This window comes from Tachyglossus aculeatus, chromosome 1 (assembly GCF_015852505.1).
Source record: "Tachyglossus aculeatus isolate mTacAcu1 chromosome 1, mTacAcu1.pri, whole genome shotgun sequence".
NCBI lineage: Eukaryota > Metazoa > Chordata > Mammalia > Monotremata > Tachyglossidae > Tachyglossus > Tachyglossus aculeatus.
Window position 1 is genome coordinate 76,240,972 of NC_052066.1, and position 19,871 is coordinate 76,260,842.

Genomic DNA, 19,871 nt, shown 5'->3' on the forward strand with positions numbered 1-19,871 from the left:
CGCTGCCATGGACACATGTCTCCCAGAACACCCTACCTCCACCTGCAATTGTTCCGGTAATTCATTCATTCAATCATATTTATTGAGCACTTACTGTGTGCAGAGCACTGCACTAAGTGCTTGGGAAGTCCAAGTTGGCAACATATAGAGATGGTTCCTACCCAACAGTGGGCTCACAGTCTAGAAGGGGGAGACAGAGAACAAAACAGAACATATTAACAAAATAAAATGAATAGAATAAATATGTACAAATAAAATAGAGTAATAAATATGTACAAACATATATACATATATACAGGTGCTGTGGAGAGGGGAAGCACGTAAGGGGGGGATGGGGAGGGGGAAGAATGGGAGAGGGAGACTATTAACTAAGCGCTCAGGGGAGTACTGTACGGTGCAGTTCATTCATTCAATCATGTTTATTGAGCGCTTACTGTGTGCAGAGCACTGTACTAAGTGCTTGGAAGGTACAATTCGGGCAACATATGGAGGCAGTCCCTTCCCAACAACAAGTTCACAGTCTAGAAGGGGGAGTCAGACAGCAAGACAGAACAAGTAGACAGGTGGTAATGTATCCACAGAGTTCTTTCGGTAAAAATATAGAAGTGGTTTACCATTGCCTCCTTCTGCACATTACTGTGCAGAGTCTCTGACCTTGATACTCTCCCAAGATGCTGCTGCCCAGCACAGAGGAGTTTTGACTTGTAGCAGATTGCCTTCCACTAGCTAGCCACTGTCCAACTTAAGAATGGGTAGGCCTCTGCTTGACTCTCCCTCCCGTAGTCAATACTGGTAGAGTACTGGAAACCCTCCATGTGCTGCCCTGAGAGGAACACTGGAAGTTCACCTCTCTGGAATCTATGTAATACCAACTCCAGATCGGGTGGCATGAATGAGTCCAGCTGACAGCAACCATTTTTCTTGTGTTGACTAGCTACTTTTGGGACTTCTGTCTCCCCCTTCTAGACTGTGAGCCCGTTGTTGGGTAGGGACTGTCTCTATCTGTTGCCGAATTTATCAGTTGCCTAATTGTATTTTCCAAGCACTTAGTACAGAGCTCTGCACACAGTAAGTGCTCAATAAACACAATTGAATGAATGAATGAATGAATGAATGAATGGGTCTGTTATAGTGCACTCTTCCCAGCGCTTAGTAAAGTGTTCTGCATACAGTAAGAGCTCAATAAATACAATTGAGTGACTAACTGACTTTACCTGACTGGAGACAGGTGACTGCCCCTTATGATCTCTTGCTGTGTTTTTCAGGTATCCCATTCTATAAAATCAGTGTGGACATATTGTTTTCAACTGCTTTCCCTGAATGACTATTTTGGTTTCTGAATAACACACTTCAGGTTTTAAATCAGTGCCCTTTGGCAACCCTATAAATGTAGTTTGCAGTATACAATTTATTTTTGATATTATATTGAGATATATGTATGTATATATATATATGTACTCTGAGTGTGTGCATTCATATTTTTATTGGCTCTTCTCAACACAATCTGGGTCTCTAACCAGAAAACAATGAAAAGAATGTCTACGATGTGTTTGAATGCTGGTGATACTCTTACATCAAGAGTGGTCAAGGATCAAAAAGTCTGAGAACTGTGAATTATATTATGTGATTTCTTGCCTGGTTGTTCTTACATTGTTTTTCTCTCTGAAGCATGCCTATGTAATCCTTGTGGTTTTCCTGAACTTCATTACTGAATTTAATGTGAATGCAAAATTCAAACTTCCTTTATTTTTATCCTCTGAGTTCTTAGCTTAAAAATTCATGGGAGTTTCAGACATTATTGATAGGCTCAGACTGTAGAGATTTTGTTTTTCCTTGTTATGCACCAGGGTGAACCTACTGTCAGAAGCAATTGCACAGAATGATAGAGAAAATGAATTTTGCTCAATGGAAAATCTATTCCAAAGAAGTCTTAAGAGGAGCAGACACACAACCAACAGACTCCGATGATTTGAGATACCAGGCATCTCCTTTACCTTCAAATAATGCTTAAGGGTGTGCTATTAATCATATCTCCACCACCACTCTTTACACTCTGTCTGCTTCTACCACCCTTGCTACTGAGACAAGGAGGTAGTTCATTTTAGAATACATCTCCCCTGCTAGATGGTAAGCTCCTTGAAGGCAGGGATCACATCAACTAATTCTACTGTGCTCTCCCAAATGGCTAGGATATTGAACATAGTAGGTGTTCAGTAAATGTTATTGATCAACAGTTTAAGCTGGTTTTCTTTATGCAGAGACAAAAGGGCCCAGGACGGTGTGTGGTGAGGAGTGGCAATATCAACATGGATCTGAGGGCAGGTATGGGGATTTTTTTGACCTGAATGCACATTGTATTTTGTCTTGTCTTATGCTGTCAAGTCATCTCTGACCCATAGCGACTCCATGGACACATCTCTCCCAGAACGCCCCACCTCCATCTGTAATTGTTCTGGTGCTGTATCCATAGAGTTTTCTTGGCAAAAATATGGAAGTGGTTTACCATTGCCTCCTTCCTCACAGTAAACTAGAGTCTCCACCCTCAGCCGTCTCCCACGCCACTGCTGCCCAGCACAGGTGAGTTTTGACTTGTAGCAGATTGCCTTCCACTCCCTAGCCACTACCCAAGCTAGGAATGGAATGGTTGCATTCCTCTACTGCTCTACTATCCTTCCCACAGCTAAGACTGGTAGAGTACTGGAAACTCTCCAGGTGAGATCCTGAGAGAGGACACTGTATCTACCCAGCCTTTAATACAGTGCTTGGCCCATAGTAATCCCTTAATAAAGAACACGTTTGTTGTTATCAGTATTATTAAATTATCAACCCCTTTCTGAATACAAGATTACATCAACTGATAAATGCAAGATACATTAAGTTCATCCATGTGGCACAACCTTTCAGCATTGAGCGGTCTCAAGGAACTAGACACCAACAGCCTATCAGGGGATGGATGGAACTGTACTGTCAAACAATAAAGAATAATTAAATGAATGAAAATTCAACTTCCCATTGGTATTCTCCCTCCAACTTATACATTTGGCCATTCCTGCCTCCTGTTTGACCTGCAGTGATGGCTGCTAGAGACAAATAGAGGAGATGGTAATTAGTTCCTTGTCTGTTTGGTAACTATTGAAATATATGACTATCCATTCAAATACATCATCACAGAAAATTTCAGTTAATTTTAACTGTTGGGAAGGCCCGGGGTTCCGATGGCACATGTGATTGAATGAAGCAGCAGGTACCCTGATGGTGCACTGCTGCCTCTGTTTCCAGCAGTTACATAGAAATTTCTTTCAGTGAGAAAAGACCAGCTGATCATGTATTCCATCAGTTCACCCTGGAAGCTTTTATAAGCTCATAACCATCAGAACCAGACTTTATTTAGATAGGATTTGTTAAGTGGTCACTATGTGCCCAACACTGTACTCTGCCCTAGAGAAGACGCAAGACATTGGGGATGGACCCAATCCATGTCCCCCATGAGGCTCACAGTCTTAATCCCCATTTTCCAGCTGAGGTTTCTAAGGCACAGGGAAGTTAAATGATTTTCCCAGGGTCACACAGCAGACAAGTGGTGGAGCCGGGATTAGAATCCATGTCTTCTGACTTTCAGGTTCACGTTGTTTACATTGGCAACGCCACTTCTGGTCTTGACACTCTTGACTTCAAGCGAAGCCACCAAAAGAAAAAAGCTTTGCAATCAGAGGTCCAAGGAGATTGTTCTTATTGAATGGCCCATGTGATCCTGGGGAATGCAGTTTTGCAGTCCCTCCTGTCTTCAGGACATTTCTATCTTGGTATCCAGTTGATACCTCAAACTAAACATATCCAAGACAAAACTCCTCATTTTCCAGCCCAAAACCCAGTTCTCCCCATGACTCTCTCATCACTGCATACAACACAACTATCTTCCCTTTTTCACAAGCCCTCAACCTTGGCACAATCCTCAACTCATCTCTCATTCAACCCGCACACTAGATTTGTCACCAAGCCATTTGGTTCTACCTTCAAAAATTCCCTCAAATCTACCCTTTTCCCTTTCTCCAAATTGCTATCATGCTTATCCAAGCACATATCATATATCATCTTGATTACTGCATCTGCCTCCTCGTTGAAGTCCCTGCCTCCTGTCTCTCCCAACTCCAATCCATACTTCACTCTGTAGCCCGGATCATTTTTCTAAAAATAAGTTCAGTGCACATCATCCTATTCTTCAAGAACTTCGCTTGGCTGCCCAACCCCCTCAGCAAACAGAAACTACTTACCACAGGCTCAAAGGCACTAAATCAGCATACCCTCTTCTACCTTACCTAATTGATTTCCCATCGCAACCTAGCCCATACACTTTGCTTCTCCAAACCAAATTTCTCACTGAAACTTGATCTAGTTTGTCTCATCACTGGCTCCTTGCCCATGTCCTACCTCTGACTTGGAACTCCCTCTTTCTCCACATATGACAGACCAGCACTCTCCCCACCTTCAGAGCCTTATTAAAATCACAACTCCTCCAACAGTGCTTCTCCAAGTTCCCCCCATTCCCTCTCCCTTCTGTGTCACCTATGCTTTTGGATGTGTGCCCTTTAAGCACTTAACATTCTCCCCACCTTCACCCCCACAGCATTTATGTACATACCCAAAATTTATTTTATTGTCTGTCTCCCCATCATCATCATCATCAATCATATTTATTGAGCGCTTACTATGTGCAGAGCACTGTACTAAGCACTTGGGAAGTACAAATTGGCAACATGTAGAGACAGTCCCTACCCAACAGTGGGCTCACAGTCTAAAAGGGGGAGACAGAGAACAAAACCAAACATACTAACAAAATAAAATAAATAGAATAGATATGTACAAATAAAATAAATAAATAAATAAATAGAGTAATAAATATGTACAAACATATATACATATATACAGGTGCTGTGGGGAAGAGAAGGAGGTAAGAAGGGGGGGATGGAGAGGGGGATGAGGGGGAGAGGAAGGAAGGGGCTCAGTCTGGGAAGACCTCCTGGAAGAGGTGAGCTCTCAGCAGGGCCTTGAAGTGAGGAAGAGAGCTAGCTTGGCGGACGGGCAGAGGGAGGGCATTCCAGGCCCGGGGGATGACGTGGGCCGGGGGTCGATGGCGGGACAGGCAAGAGCGAGACAGGCGAGAGCGAGGTACATCTAAACTGTAAGCGTCTTGTGGGCAGGGAACATGTCTTCAAATTTTGTTATATTGTCCTCCTCCAAGCACTAAGTACAGTACTCTGCACTCAGTAAATGTGATTCATTCATTCAAGCATATTTATTGAGTGCTTACTGTGTGCAGAGCACTGTACTAAGCACTTGGGAAGTACAATTCGGCAACAGAGATGATCCCTACCCAACAATGGGCCCACAGTCTAGAAGTGGGGAGACAGACAACAACACAAAACAAAACGAGTAGACAGGCATCAGCAGGGTCAATATAAAGAGTCAGAATGAATCCTCATACACAGAATGCTTATTAATGATCACCTACTCAAATAGACTATTTTATCCTTATGCTCCAATTTCTTAGTCACCTTAGACTTGTGGACTACACCCTTCTCCTGGAAACACTCTCCATCCAATAACAAGAATAATAATAATGGTATTTCTTGAGCTCTTACTATGTCTGGAGCACTGTACTAAGCACTTGGTCATTTGCAAGTCAATCAGGTCGGACACAGTCCCCATCATGCATGGGGTTCACAGTGTAAGTAGGAGGAACAGCAGGTCTTGAAGCCCCATTTTAAAGATGAGGAAACTAAGGCCAGGAGACATTAAGTGACTTGCTGAATGTCACACAATGAGCATGTGGCAGAGCTGGGATTAGAACCCAGTTCCTCAGTGTCCCAGGCCTGTTTCTTAAACCTGCCATTTTGGTATTATCTTTGACTCATCAATAGTGCTGCAATAACAAAAAGGGGATTTAGGGGCCACAAACAAAGGACCCTGGGACAAGCACCATTGGAAAGATTGGGTCGGCACAAGAACTGACCTGTAATACTTGAGGCCCTGTTCCCCACCCCCTGCCCTCCCTCCCCAACACCCAGCTATGATACTGTGCATGTGTGATGACCATTTTAAATGTCTCCTGCGGGGAAGGAGAGGGCAGTTTATTACTACTATTATTATGGCACTTGTTAAGCACTTACTGTGATTGATTGGTTGATTAACACATCTTTTTCATGGTTGGTGCTCCTGTCACTGGAATCATCATATTCTCTACTTGAGATCTCAGAAATATGTAGGGTGCCAGGGAGACCAAGAATAATAATATCTCCCATCACAGAATAATATGAGAAGCAGTGTGGCATCATGGTGTAGTGAATAGAGCACGGGCCTGGGAATCACAAGGTCATGGGTTGTAATCCTGGCTCTACCACATGTCTGCTGTGTGACCTTGGGTAAGTCATTTCATATCTCTGTGCCTCAGTTCCCTCATTAGTAAAGTGGGTATTGAGGCTGTGAACTCCACAGGGGACAGGGACTATGTCCAATCCTATTTGCTGTATCCATCCCAGTGCTTAGTACAGAGCCTGGAACACAGTAAGCACTTAGCAAATACCACAATTATTCTTATTCTTATTATGTGGATAGAGCACAGGCTGGGAGTCAGAGAGACCTGAGTTCTAATCCCAGTTCTGCCACTTGTCTGCAGTAAAGCCTTGGACAAGTCTCTTCAATTCTCTGGTCCTCAGTTACCTCATCTGAAAAATTGGAAATAAAATTGTTAGCCCCCTATGGGACATGGACTGTGTCCAACCTTATTATCTCATATCTATGCCATGCTTAGTACTATATGCCTGGCACATAGAAAACGTTTCACAAATACTATTGAAGAAATCAAAGAGGAATATAAGACAGCACAGCTGGACCAATGGGAAATGCACGTGCAGATTTGTTAAATCAGACTAGCAACTGATGTTTATTAGGCATCTTTCATGATGGAATATACCAAAATGGTGTTCTTTACCTCAGAATGCATATAGGAGGCAAAAACTCCCAGACAGGGCTCAGCAACTTTCAGCAGTCATAGCTGAAGAGCAAACCCCTCAGTTAGGAAAGCCAATTAGAAGGATGGCAATCAAAGAAATCATCCTGCCCCTGCCTTGGCTTTATAATACTCCACCTCAACCCATATGATCTCCAGTCCCAGGATATACTCTCAATCCTCTTGGCTCCAATCATCAATTTATGGGAGTTTTATTTTTTTAATCTGGCACTGGATACTTGTATAAATTCCATATACTTTATAAAGTATGCTATCCCTTTCTAGCAATTCAAATAGCTCCACTACCTATCCTGATGTTGAAAGATGTTTTCTCTTTATACTTGCCAAACACATATGGATCTGTGTCATTTAACTATGCCATTTCACACAATGATAATTTTCAGCTATTCACACCGATAGTCTAGAATTTTTAATTTATAGGATTAATGGAGAAAACATATCCAGCCTTAGTTATTAACTCTCACAATAGTCTACCCACTTTGATGAACTATGCACAGTGTTTGTTCCATGATGAGGGAAGACTTCTAACAAAGACATCATTCCCATGTCATTTTGAATGGATAAGCCAAATGCTTTTATTCCTAATGGAATTATTTAGTGAACGTTTATTGCTTTTTCATCTTTTTCTTCTTGAATGCTTATCAATAGCCCATTTAGATTTGTTAAATTTTATGTAACAGTTGATTTGAACACAAATTGGAGTACATTTATTCACGTTAAAAGAGCAACATTTTTTCCCTGTGAATCACATATTCTTTGACATTTGATTTTACAAAATAAGGGCATGGGATATTAGGATAACACTAGGGGACACATTTTCAAAGTGGTGTATGAAGAGTTAGCTGTACAATTTCCATTAACATCAACGACAGTAATATAGCTAAATCCCCACTTGCTGTGTAGTAAATGTGTCTCCAGAATCAGTGCTGTGATGGTAATTTAAGAATGTGCATGAAGTATGTATGCAGATAGATAGACAGACAGACAGACAGATAGATAGATAGATAGATAGATAGATAGATAGATAGATAGATAGATAGATATAGATAGATAGATAGATAGTTGTATCTCACTCTATATGTAGGTATAAATATAACATATATATAGATATAGATAATGTAAGAATTAAAGGCCCACTTGTAGATTTTGTGAGCTTGAAAACTATAATAATAATAATGGCATTTATTAAGCGCTTACTATGTGCAAATCACTGTTCTAAGGTCTGGGGAGGTGACAAGACCATCAGGTTGTCCCACAGGGGGCTCACAGTCTTAATCCCCATTTTACAGATGAAGGAACTGAGGCCCAGAGAAGTGAAGTGACTTTCCCAAAGTCACACAGCTGATAAGTGGAGGAGCCTGGATTTGAACCCATGACCTCTGACTCCAAAGCCCGGGCTCTTTCCACTGAGCCATGCTGCTTCTCAAACTATACTCTCTCCTACTCATTGCTTTAATGATATTTGTTAAGTGTTTACTATGTTCCCGGCCCTGTACTAAGTGCTGGGTTAGCTAATCAAGTTGGATCCAGTCCATGTCCCACATGGGGCTCACAGTCTTAATTTTCATTTTACAGAAGGGGAGCCTGAGGCCCAGAAAAGTGAAGTAGCTGGCCCTAGGTTTCCCAGCAGATAAGTGACAGTATTGGGATTAGGACCCAGGTCCCCTTCTGACTGCCAGGCCTATGCTCTATCCATTAGGCCGGGCTGCTGGTTCATCACCTAACCATTTAGATACCTTTCTCACAATTCTTCTCTTTTTCCATGCCCAATTTGATACCTGGAGACACCCACATCCACGTAGATGTACCCAGTGACCCCTCTGCCACCTGCCTTTTATCACTCTTCAACTCTGCCAAGCTCCTGCTCCACCCCACTTCCCCCACCCACCAACTTAGACACACACTCGATCTCATCATCTCTAACCACGGCAAAATCTCCACCCTCACCAACTCTGAAATCCCTCTCTCTGACCACAACCTTCTCACTTGCCTCCTCTCCCACCCTTCTCCCTGTAAATCTGTACTATTTCCCGACAGAGACCTCTGCTCTCAACCCCATCCATCTCTCTTGGTGCATCACACCCCATCTAGCCTCCATTCCCATTCTACCCAATCTTGAAGACCAAAGAGATGCTCTCAACACCACCCTCTCTATTCAACTCAACTTACTGACTCCCCTATCCCTTCGTTGCTTTCGCACCACTAATCCACAGCTCTGGATCACCTGAACTGTCCACTTCCTCTGCTCTTAAGCTTGAGCCGCTGAACACTGCCAGCAGAAATCTAAACATCAGGCCGACCTTGTCCACTTCGAGTTTGTCCTTTCTTGCCTTAATTCTGCTCTCTCCTCTGCCCAGCAAAACTATTTATCTTCCCTTATTGACACTCATGCCCATCAACCTTTTCAGTTGTTTTGTACACTTAACTCCCTCCTTAGGCCCCTGATCCGCCCCCTGTCCCCATCCCTCACTCCCAATGATCTGGACGTCTACTTCATTTAGAAAATTAACACCATCAGGTATGAGGTCCCCAAAATCACCCCTCACCCTCCTATCGGCCCCCTTTTCAACTTTCCCATCCTTCTGAGCAGTATCTTCAGAGAAGATCTCCTGCCTCATCTCAAGCACCACCCCCTCCAAATGTGCATTTCTTCACACCTATAAAAACTTTGCCTCTTCCTTCCTTCCTTCCTTAGCTACCGTCTTCAACATCTCACTCTCCAATGGCTTCTTCCCCATTGCTTTCAAACATGCTCATGTCTCCCACATCCTAAAAAAACCCTCCCTGGACCTCAAAGCACCCTCTAGTTATTGCCCAATCTCCCTCCTACCCTTCCTTGCCAAACTCCTTCAGCGAGTCATCTGCAGTCGCTGCCACGAATTCCTCTCCTCCAACTCTCTTCTGGACTCCATCCAATCTGGCCTCTGCCCCCTTCACTCCACTGAAACTTCCCTCATGCCTCATGTGGGACACCCTGATCACCTTGTACCCCCCCAGTGCTTAGAACAGTGCTTTGCACATAGTAAGCACTTAACAAATGCCATCATTATTAGTAGTAGTAGTAGTAGTAGTACAATCACTCACCCTATCCTGACTGGATTACCGCAACAGTCTCCTTTCTGACCTCCCAACCTCCTGCTTCTCCCCACTTCAGTCTATACTTAATAATAATAATAATAATAATGGCATTTGTTAAGTGCTTACTATGTGCAAAGCACTGTTCTAAGCTCTTGGGTGGGGGAATACAAGGTGATCAGGTTGTCCCACACGGGGCTCACAGTCTTAAGCAGTCTACACTCACTCCCTTGGTGACCTCATTTGCTCCCACGGCTTCAACTATCATCTCTACACTGATGACACCCAAATCTACATCTCTGCCCCTGCTCTCTCCCCCTCCCTCCAGGCTTGCATCTCCTCCTGCCTTCAGGACATCTCCATCTGGATGTCTGCCTGCCACCTAAAACTCAACATGTCCAAGACTGAACTCCTTGTCTTCCCTCCCAAACCCTGCCCTCTCCCTGACTTTCCCATCACTGTTGACGGCACTACCATCCTTCCCGTCTCACAAGCCCGCAACCTTGGTGTCATCCTCGACTCTGCTCTCTCATTCACCCCTCACATCCAAGCTGTCACCAAAACCTGCCGGTCTCACCTCCGCAACATTGCCAAGATCCGCCCTTTCCTCTCCATCCAAATCGCTACCCTGATCATTCAATCTCTCATCCTATCCCATCTGGACTACTGTATCAGCCTCCTTTCCGATCTCCCATCCTCTTGTCTCTCCCTACTTCAATCCATACTTCACGCTGTTGCCCGGATTGTCTTTGTCCAGAAACGCTCTGGGCATGTTACTCCCCTCCTCAAAAATCTCCAGTGGCTACCAATCAACCTACACATCAGGCAGAAACTCCTCACCCTTGGCTTCAAGGCTGTCCATCACCTCGCCCCCTCCTACCTCACCTCCCTTCTCTCCTTCTCCAGCCCAGCCCGCACCCTCCACTCCTCTGCCACTAATCTCCTCACCGTGCCTTGTTCTCACCTGTCCCGCCATCGACCCCCGGCCCACGTCATCCCCCGGGCCGGGAATGCCCTCCCTCCGCCCACCCGCCAAGCTAGCTCTCTTCCTCCCTTCAAGGCCCTACTGAGAGCTCACCTCCTCCAGGAGGCCTTCCCAGACTGACGCCCCTCCTTCCTCTCCCCCTCGACCCCTCTCCATCCCCCCCGTCTTACCTCCTTCCCTTCCCCACAGCACCTGTATATATGTATATTTATTTATACGTATTTATTACTCTATTTATTTATTTTACTTGTACATATCTATTCTATTTATTTTATTTTGTTAATATGTTGTGTTTTGTTCTCTATCTCCCCCTTCTAGACTGTGAGCCCACTGTTGGGTAGGGACCGTCTCTATATGTTGCCAACTTGTACTTCCCAAGTGCTTAGTACAGTGCTCTGCACACAGTAAGCACTCAATAAATATGACTGATTGATTGATTGATTGATTGATTGATTAATCCCCATTTTATAGATGAGGTAACTGAGGTTCAGAGAAGTTAAGTGACTTGCCCAAGTTCACACAGCAGACATGTGGCAGAGCTGGGATTCAAACCCATGACCTTCTAGACTGAGCCCACTGTTGGGTAGGGACCATCTCTATATGTTGCCAACTTGTACTTCCCAAGTGCTTAGTACAGTGCTCTGCACACAGTAAGCACTCAATAAATACAATTGAATGAATGAATGACCTATGACTCCAAAGCCCGTGCTCTTTCCACTGAGCCACGCTGCATGCTGCTTCTACTTCACTCTGCTGCCCAGATTATCTTTCTACAGAAACATTCAGGACATGTCACCCCCTTCCTCAAAAATCTCCAGTGGTTGTCTATCCACCTCCATATCAAACAAAAACTCCTCACTATTTGCTTCAAAGCTCTCCATCACCTTGCCCCTCCTACCTCACCGCCCTCTCTCTGTCTATGTCCCAGCCCACACACTCCACTCCTCTGGTGCTTACCCAATCTCGTCTGTCCTTCGGTCAATCCCAGCCCACGTCCTACCTCTGGCCTGGAACACCCTCCCACCTCAAATCTGCCAATCACTCTTCCCTGCTTCAAGGCCCTACTGAAGGCTCACCTCCTCCAAGAGGCCTTCCCAGACCAAGCCACCCTTTTCCTCAGCTCCCTCTCCCTTCTCCGTCACCTTGACTCTCTCACTTTGCTCTCCCCGCCCGTACTTATGTATATATGTATATATCTATAATTCTATTTATTTATATTGATGCTTGTTTAGCTGTTTTGATGTCTGTCTCCCCTCATCTAGACTGTCAGCCCAGTGTGGGCATGGATTGTCTCTCTTTTTATTGGTGAATTGAACTTTCCAAGCACTTAGTACAGTGCTCTGCACAGAGTAAGCACTCAGTACATAATCTGGAATGAATGAATGAATCTCCTTTGCCTCCACAGATACGACCATCTAGGAGAGAGGAATTCAATCTTTCCTTCAGCTTTCACAGTCCCCTAATCTATATCTTCCCCTAGTCTCTTAAAATGAAAGAGTGGAGAAATCTGGAATTGTGTTGCCAATTTGTACTTCCCAAGCACTTAGTACAGTGCTCTGCACATAGTAAGTGCTCAATAAATATGATTGATGATGATGATGATGGAATGTTGCTGGGATTGGACCACCTCAGACTTCCCTTCCAATTTCTCCATTAACTGATCTGCGTTTGTTAAAAGTAACTTGCTTCTGTTGTATTTAGGACAGTACTTTGAATTCAGTAAGCACTCATGGATTTGTTGAATAGGTGATCCCAGACAGATGGAGTTGTTGCACCACTGTTTTCCCTAAGAGATAATAATAATAATAATGATGGCATTTGTTATTTGTTCTGACAATTCTGACACCTGTCTACATGCTTTGTTTTGTTGTCTGTCTCCCCCTTCTAGACTGTGAGCCCGTTGCTGAGAAGGGACTGTCTCTATATGTTGCCGACTTGTACTTCCCAAGTGCTTAGTACAGTGCTCTGCACACAGTAAGCATTCAATAAATGCGATTGAATGAATGAATGAATGTGCAAAACACTGTTCTAAGTGCTGGGGAGGATACAAGGTGATCAGGTTATCCCACCTGGGGCTCACTGTCTTAATCCCCAGCAAAGTCACCCAGCAAACAAGTGGCAGAACCGGGATTTGAACCCATGGCCTCTGACTCCCAAGCCTGGGCTCTTTCCCCTGAGCCACACTGCTTCTCTAGTTCCGTTTCCATGGACGGGAAAGGCTTTAACCAGCGATGGCATTCAGCTAGGCCAGCTCAGAAAAGGACACCTGGTGAAAGAACAAATGCTAAGGGTTCTCTTCAAATCAGAATTATTTCAAAGTAGATGATGCTTTTTCTTATCTTTGGCAGACAGTCAAACTGCAGGGATCATAGACTCCTTGTTCTTTTGTTTAGTTTGGTTGTTTTATGTTATTGATGCCTGTCTGCTTTTTTTGTTGTCTGTCTCCCCCTTCTAGACTGTGAGCCTGTCGTTGGGTAGGGATTTTCTCTATCTGTTGCCAAATTCTACTTTCCAAGTGCTTAGTACAGTACTCTGCACACAGTAAACACTTAATAAATACGATTGATTGAATGAATGAATGAAATGGTGTTTGTTAAGTGCTTACTGTGTGTTCAGTACGATTTGCTTGTATCCACCCCAGCGCTTAGTATAGTGCCTAGCACACAGCAAGTGCTTAACAAATACTGTAAAAAGACGAGAAGCAGCATGGCTCAGTGGAAAGAGCCCGGGCTTGGGAGTCAGAAGTCATGGGTTCAAATCCCGGCTACGCCGATTGTCAGCTGTGTGACTTTGGGCAAGTCACTTCACTTCTCTGTGCCTCAATCAATCAATCAATCAATCGTATTTATTGAGCGCTGACTGTGTGCAGAGCACTGTACTAAGCGCTTAGCACTGTACTAAGTGCTCAACAACAAAACAAGCAGACAGGCATCAAGTACAGTGCCTCATCTGTAAAATGGGAATTAATACTGTGAACCCCCAGTGGGGCAACCTGATCACGTTGTAACCTCCCCAGCGCTTAGAACAGTGCATTGCACATAGTACGTGCTTAACAAATGCCATCATTATTATTAAATAGGTGAGGACCATGCCAGTAGCAGGCTCTGGGCCCTCCTTCCTAGCCCTGTGGTGGGGAACTAAGTGGATAAGCACAAGCTGGCCTGGCTCCAGGCAGGGGAGCAGGGTCTGCTCCATGTGGCGGCAGCGAAAAGCCATCCTACTGTCCAGCTCTACAGTTTTCTCTCATCTTCCCTCACTGCCTCCTGCTCCAGCAGTCTTGCTTCCTGGGCGAAACTGCTCCACTTAGTTCCCCACCACAGGGGTGGGAAAGTAGCCTGCCACTGAAACTGCCCTTACCTTTTTCTTTTTATAGTATTTGTTTAAGCACTTACTATGTGCTGGGCACTGCACTAAGCATTTGAGTAAACATACAATAATCCGGTGAGACACAGTCCCTGTCTTGCATGGGACTCACGTTCTTAATCCTCATTTTACAGATGAGGGAACTGAGGCACAGAGAAGTGAAGCGACTTGCCCAAGGTCACACAGTGGGGAAAGTGGCAGGGCTGGGATTAGAACCCAGGTCTTCTATCTCCTAGGTCTGGGCTCTTCCCACCGGGCCATACTGCTGGAGACCACAAAGAAAAAAGGTAGGCAAGGAGGGAGAAAGGAAAGTGGGGAGGAGTGGTCATCTAAGGATGTGGAGTGTGTTTGGTGGTGAGGGAGAGTGGGAGGAGCGTCTCTGAGCTCACTCACAGCACCTGGAAAAAATTGAGGTCCTGATGGTGAAAATTAAAGATGCATTTTTTCCCTGCATAGCCGGGGGTGTTGGATGCTAATGTTTCATTGTCTTAAAATTTCTTCCCACCAGCTGCAAGATTTTGAGGATCCAACAGCCCTGGCGATACAGAGACACAGCCCTTGGTAGGACATTTGGCAATTTTGTTTGGCTTACAATTAAAAAGGAACGTTTTATGTATTAACTAATTCTCTCAAAGTTTTTGGAAGTTATTTTGAGAACTTCAGGGACACAAATAAAGATGCCCCTGCACACAATTAAGTTTCTTTTTTAGTTCTGGGAGGATCAGAGAAGGTCCATAGTCATGGAAATTGCATTAACAAAGAGTAGGAGGTGGTGGGAACTGAGAAGAGGGGAGGAGATATGCATAACTACTTGAGGGGTGGAGGGGAGGTGTAGCTAGGAAAGAAAAAGCCTAAAGTAACACTTCCACACCCTTCCCCTACCCACACCATCTTCAATTTTTTCCATCTACATGGAGGGTGGGAGTGGGAGTGGACTGCTAACTGGGGTTTAGTGAGAGAGAAAAGCAAATAGTAAATCACTTCTTTGTCCCTCAATTTCCTCAAGATAACAAAACAATTGATAAAGCAGTCACTGACTTTATCAATCAGCCAGTGGTATTTGAGTGCATACTGCAGATCCCTTCCCAGTACAGAAGGGTAGATTAATTCCTTGCCCACCAGTAGTTTGTATAAATGGGGAGACAGACATAAAAATACATTACAGATTCATACGTAAGTTCTAAGGGTGGGGTGACTATCAAGTGCTCAAGACTGTAAGCTTGGTGTCCTCAGGGAATGTGTCTGTTTATTGTTACATTGTAATATATCTGTAATTTTATTTATTTATACTGATGTTTATTTGTATTGATGTCTGTCTCCCCTCCTCTAGATTTTGAGCTCCTTGTGGGCAGGCACTGTTACTCTTTATTGCTGTATTGTACTTTCCCAAACACTTAGTAATAATAATAATAATGACATTTATTAAGTGCTTACAATGTGCAAAGCACTGTTCTAAGTGCTGGGGAGGTTACCAGGTGACCAGGTTGTCCTACAGGGGGCTCACAGTATTAATCTCCATTTTACAGTTGAGGTAACTGAGGCCCAGAGAAGTTAAGTGACTTGCCCTAAGTCACACAGCTGACAATTGGCAGAGCCGGGATTTGAACCCATGACCTCTTACTCCAAAGCCTGGGCTCTTTCCACTGAGCCACGCTGTGCTTTGCACACCATAAGCACTGGCTTGGGAGTCAGAGGTCATGGGTTCGAATCCCAGATCCACCACATGTGTGCTGTGTGACCCTGGGCAAGTCACTTTACTTCTCTGAGCCTCAGTTCCCTCATCTGGAAAATGGGGATGAAGAATGTGAGCCCACCTTGGGACAACCTGATCACCTTGTATCCCTCCCAGGGCTTAGAACAGTGCTTTGCACATAGTAAGCATGTAACAAATGCCATTATTAATAAATAATAATAATGATAATGGCATTTGTTAAGCACTTAGTATGTGCCAAGCACTGTTCTAAGTGCTGGCGGGGGCGGGGGAATACAAGGTGACCAGGTTGTCCCAGGTGGGGCTCACAGTCTTCATCCCCATTTTACAGATGAGGCAACTGAAGCATGGAGAATTTAAGTGACTTGCCCAAAGTCACACAGCTAAGAAGTGACAGAGCCGGAATTAGAACCCATGACCTCTGACTCCCAAGCTCGTGCTCTTTCCACTGAGCTGCTTCTCATAAGATGGAATGAATAAATGATGGCATTTGTGAAGTGCTTACTATGTGTCAAGCACTGTTTTAAGCTCTGGGGTAGCTACAAGCTAATCAGCTAATCAGTCCCTGTCCCACATGGGGCTCACAGTCTTACTCCTCATTTTACCGATGATGTAAGTGAGGCCCAGAGAAGTAAAGTGACTTGCCCAAGGTCTCCCAGCAGACAAGTGGAAGAGCCAGGATTAGAACCTATGACCTTCTGACTTGCAGGCAGGTGCTCTATCGAAGGCTGGGATGAGAAGTAGGAGGTTCACAGAGACGGGGCCTGGCTGGGGACTAAGGATTGCATTATATGCCTGGGGAGGGGGAAGCAGTCCATGTGGCCAAGTAATTCAACCCTTTTGCCTGAAGGTTAGAAGAATTGTTAGGATATCCAGAAAACCACAGAAGCCAACAAGAAGATTGTCATGTAAATTACACTATTGTCCCAGCTTAACAGTGAGTAGGTTGACTTCAGAGCAGCACAAAGTGTTCCAAGTGGGCTTTAGAGCAAGACTGATCAATCAATCAATCAATCAATCAATCGTATTTATTGAGCGCTTACTATGTGCAGAGCACTGTACTAAGCGCTTGGGAAGTACAAATTGGCAACACATAGAGGCAGTCCCTACCCAACAGTGGGCTTACAGTCTAAAAGGGGGAGACAGAGAACAAAACCAAACATACCAACAGAATAAAATAAATAGGATAGAAATGTACAAGTAAGATAAATAAATAAATAAATAAATAGAGTAATAAATATGTACAACCATATATACATATATACAGGAGCTGTGGGGAAGGGAAGGAGGTAAGATGGGGGGATGGAGAGGGGGACGAGGGGGAGAGGAAGGAAGGGGCTCAGTCTGGGAAGGCCTCCTGGAGGAGGTGAGCTCTCAGCAGGGCCTTGAAGGGAGGGAGAGAGCGAGCTTGGCGGATGGGCAGAGGGAGGGCATTCCAGGCCCGGGGGATGACGTGGGCCGGGGGTCGACGGCGGGACAGGCGAGAACGAGGTACAGTGAGGAGATTAGCGGTGGAGGAGCGGAGGGTGCGGGCTGGGCTGGAGAAGAAGAGAAGGGAGGGGAGGTGGGGGGGGGGGGCGAGGTGATGGACAGCCTTGAAGCCCAGGGTGAGGAGTTTCTGCCTGATGCGCAGATTGATTGGTAGCCAGTGGAGATTTTTGAGGAGGGGAGTAATATGCCCACAGCGTTTCTGGACAAAGATAATCCAGGCAGCAGCAGACTGATGAGGCAAGGGAGGAGTGGGAGACCTGACTGAGTGCCTTAGGTCAATGAATGGTATTGTAATATAATGTAATGTCTTTATTTATATTAGTGTCTGTGTCCTTATCTAGACTGTAAGCTCGTTGTGGGCAGGGAATGTGTATGTTAATTTTTATTTTGTTCTCTCCCAAGCACTTAGTAAGACACTTTGCACATGGTAAGTGCTCAGTCGATTGTGAGCCCATTGTTGGGTAGGGACCGTCTCTATATGTTGCCAACTTGTACTTCCCAAGCACTTAGTACAGTGCTCTGCACACAGTAAGCACTCAATATATACGATTGAATATGATTGGAAGAATGAATACTTGAGTGCTTACTCTGTGCAGACCACTGTAATAAATGCTTGGGAGACTGCAATTGAGTTTGGAGGACATGTTCTCTGTCCCTGACAACTTGACAGTCTAGAGGGGGTGACAGAGATATTAATATATTATCATTTTATTATAAGTAAATTATAAGTAAATAAATTATGGATATGTACATTAAATACTTTGGAGCTAAAGGTGGGGTGAATAGCAAGTGCCCAACAGGTACCCAGGGCATAGATGCAGAAAGCAAAGGGAGTTTGGGAAGAGGGCTTTATCAAGGAAGTCTGCCTGGAGGAGATGTGACCCTAATTAGTCTTTGAAGGTGAGGAGAGTAGAGGTCTGGCATATACGGAGGGGGAGGATGGAGTTCCAGTCTAGAGGGAGGATGTGGGCAAGGGGCTGCCAGCAAGATCGATGAGATTGAGGCACAATTAGAAAGTTGGCGCTGATTCTAGAGAAGCAAAATGTGTGGGCTGGGCTGTAGGAGATCAGTGAGGGGGTGAACTGATTGACTGCCTTAAAGACAATGGTAAGGATTCTTGAGGAGTGGGGAGATGTGGACAGAAAGTATTTTTGCAAATATGATCTAGGCAGCAGAATAATAATAATAATGACATTTATTAAGCACTTACTATGTGTAAAGCACTGTTCTAAGTGCTGGGGAAGTTAGAAGGTGTTCAGGTTGTCCCACAGGGGGCTCACAGTCTTAATCTCCATTTTACAGATAAGGTAACTGAGGCCTAGAGAAATGAAGTGACTTGCCCAAAGTCACACACCTGACAATTGGCAGAGCCAGGATTCAAACTCATGACCTCTGACTCCAAAGCCTGGGCTCTTTCCACTGAGCCACACTGCACAGGAGGCAGGGAGGTCACTGAGGAGACTCTAGACTGTAAACTCCATCTACACTCACTCCCTTGGTGAACTCATTCTCTCCCATGGCTTCAACTATCATCTGTATGCAGATGATACCCAAATCTATATAATAATAATAATAATGGCATTGATTAAGTGCTTACTCTGTGCACAGTACTGTTCTAAGCGCTGGGGAGGTTACAAGGTGATCAGGTTGTCCCACAGGGGCTCACAGTCTTAACCCCCATTTTCCAGATGAGGGAACTGAGGCACAGAGAAGTTAAGTGACTTGCCAAAAGTCACACAGCTGGCAAGTGGCGGAGCCAGGATTTGAACCTGTGACCTCTGACTCCAAAGCCCGGGCTCTTTCCACTGAGCCACACAGCTTCTCTATATCTCCTCACCCTTCTCTTTCCCCCCCCAACCAGGCTCACATCTCCTCCTGCCTTCAGGTCATCTCTACTTGGATGTCCTCCCATCACCTAAAATTCCACATGTCCAAGACAGACCTCCTTATCTTTCCTCCCAAATCCTGTCCTCTTCCTGACTTTCCCATCACTGTGGGCAATAAAACTATCCTTCTCGTCTTCCAAGCCCGCAACTTTGTTGTCATCCTTGACTCTGCTCTCTCATTCACCCCACGCATCCAATCCATCTCCACTGCCTGCTGGTCTCACCTCCACAAGACTGCCAAGATCTGCCCTTTCCTCTCCATCCAAACCACTACCACATTAATACAATAACTCATCTTATCCCTATTGAATTACTGCAACAGCCTCCTTTCTG